Source organism: Arachis ipaensis, chromosome B07, assembly GCF_000816755.2.
Source record: "Arachis ipaensis cultivar K30076 chromosome B07, Araip1.1, whole genome shotgun sequence".
Lineage (NCBI taxonomy): Eukaryota > Viridiplantae > Streptophyta > Magnoliopsida > Fabales > Fabaceae > Arachis > Arachis ipaensis.
Genome location: NC_029791.2, coordinates 53,633,612 through 53,636,217, shown reverse-complemented (window position 1 = coordinate 53,636,217; position 2,606 = coordinate 53,633,612). Strand labels below are relative to the sequence as shown.

General features: G+C 33.2%; 1 long non-coding RNA gene across 1 annotated transcript; it reads right to left on the bottom strand.

The window, feature by feature from the left end:
• LOC110264616 lies at nt 1,917-2,260 on the bottom strand. The gene is made up of 2 exons (XR_002350786.1): nt 2,191-2,260; nt 1,917-2,079 (listed from the first exon to the last, which is right to left on the bottom strand). It is a non-coding gene; the product is annotated as an uncharacterized LOC110264616 (long non-coding RNA).

Below are 2,606 nucleotides of genomic sequence, written 5' to 3'. Positions count from 1 at the left end.
TTAACAAGAATAATAAATATAATTATTTTTGGATGAGTTTCGGATATGTTAAGAAATTATTTAGTATATAATTTTATAATTTTAGATGTGTTCATTAATGTATATAACAATATGGTTGAACATTAGCCTAATAGTAATGACGACTATGTTTGCTTTACGACAAATAACGATTTCTTTTCCTTTAAGTATACAGAGATTTTATTAGTTTTGTATCCGTGACTTAAAAAAACTTTTTTAACAACTTTGCTCTTAGACTTTACTGTAAAAGAAGTGCTATATATATTGAGCTGTTCCCAAAATCAAAGCAACAAAAGAGATCAATTATTTGTTATTATTTGTGTTCAAAAAAATATAAGCACAAATTTAATGAATTTTAGATGTGCACTACAAAAGTAATAGGCTTTTAATGTTCATTGATTAGGCTTTACATTTTGCTTTGTCATTTCTTTTTTTTTTTTGTAACTTCGTTTGAAAATTAAAGGAGAGGTTTTTATCTTTAGTTTTCAATTTCCTTCTTCCTCCTGTTTCACTTTTAATCTTACCCCTACGCTCACTTTTCTGCACTTCTTTGCTCAGTGAAAAGAAGTTTTCTTTCCTTCGTCGGAAAGATCATTTCTTTCTTTGGCTTCTTGGGACTTCCATTGGTCCTATCGTGCTCACTCCTTCTATATCGCACAGGTTGGTATTCTTCCCTTGTCTTTCTGATATTATGTTTCTTTCGTGCTTTGTATGCTTTGTTTGTCGCTGCTCTTATCGCTTTTCATCCTTGCATGCCTTCTTTTTGTACAAAGTTTGTTGCTTTTTTCTGGAAAATCTTTTAAAAAAAAGGTTGAAACTTTCTGTATGTCTTTGTTTTTGTTCGGGATTCAAATTGCGACCTTTTTTTCTTCTGTTTCTTTGTTCCGGGGACTCGTAGGTATTTAGGCGACGAGGTTTTGGTTGTGCCCTTTTTGGCGAAGGGGATAGGGTTTCCATTAGGATCTTGATTTTTTCGTTGATTTTCCTATGTGCTTGTGTGCTTGTATCTTCATTGCCTCTAGAGGGTGCCCCTAGTCTTTGTTGGTGCTTTTTGTGAAACCTGGGGTGCCCTCTTGCTGCGATGTTCCTTGTGCGCTAGTTTCCTTACTCTCTGTTTTTCGTCCGAGTTGTTTTGGTAGTGACCTGTTTTTTCTATTTTCTACTGTAGGGATAGTTGGCCTATGTCTTCATGAAAAAATATTGTCGAGATATCTTCCAAAGTTCCTGCTGGTATGGCCGATTGGCTGGATTCGATAGTTCTAATGTGTGTTACTGTAGCTGATCCCGAGTATTGTGTAAGGCTTAGGAGGTTCCATAGGATTTGTAGCAATAGGGATGATGAGAATAATTATGAACTGGCAATACAAGAAAAAAACGTATTTGTAACAAAAAAAAATTGTTACAAAACGTCGAAATTTTGAAACAAAAGTCTTTTGTAACAAAAAAAGGGGCCGTTGCAGTAAGTCCCATTACAAAAAGTTTTTGTAACGAAAAATGGAACTGTTACAATTCAATATGATGTTTTGTAACAATTTTTTCTGATACAAAAAACCAGAAGACGTTACAAAAGTGATAACAAATTTTGATCTTCAAGGTATTTTTCGTGACAATCTATTTTTTCTATCAAAAAATTTTGTTACAAAATATAACTTGATTTTGTAACATTTTTTTTCTTTAGTTACAAAAGTAAAATAATTATTTTGTAACATTTTTTTAATTAACTAATATATTAACTATTTATTAAGCAAATCAGGGAAAAAATCAGCAGCAACCAACAGCAAGTATAGAGTAGCAATAATAACTTAATGTGAGAAATTATTCAACAACAAATGCACACACAAATACAAGGATTACTTAAATGACTCATCATGCTTATCCACATAAGTCTGCAGCGAAACCACTTACCGTTTCACTTAAGAGGCTTGTAACAACAGCTTTTTTATCAACTTCTTTCTCATTCTCCCTTTCAGGCTCACTGTCAGTACTGGTAGGAGGTGGAAGTGCTGAAGCACCAAACATGGCTTCGTCATGAGCAGCTTGGATTTGTTCCTCCCTTCTTGCCTTGATAAGAAAATGGATTCGATCTATGTTTAGTCTTCCATACATAGATGATGCATGTATGTTAACAAGGAACAAAACTGACTATTCATGAATATAAGAAGAGGAATATACCTGTATTTTAGAATACCGGAAACTCTGGCCAATTTGCTTGACCAAGAAAGCATCATCTTCAGCCACTACAGATAGGTGGGCAAATACAATTAATTCAATTAAGTTTCAGGCTTCAAGCCAAACCCCAAACCATTACTCATTATCATTTATAAGAAAAAATATCATTGGCATTCAATAATTAAAAGAATTACCATGACTAAGCAATGAACAATTAAAATCAGTAAGTATTGGTGGTATTAACAAGCACACAACAACAGTACTCAACATTGGATCAATTAAAAATGAAGTTTACATTATCAGGATTCAGGTTCATATCACTTCATTTGATTAATTAATTATCAATTGGAAGTGGATCCCTGTTTTCATAAACCAGTTCAGAGTTTTCAGCAAACAACCGACCTTCCAAGTGACTTATC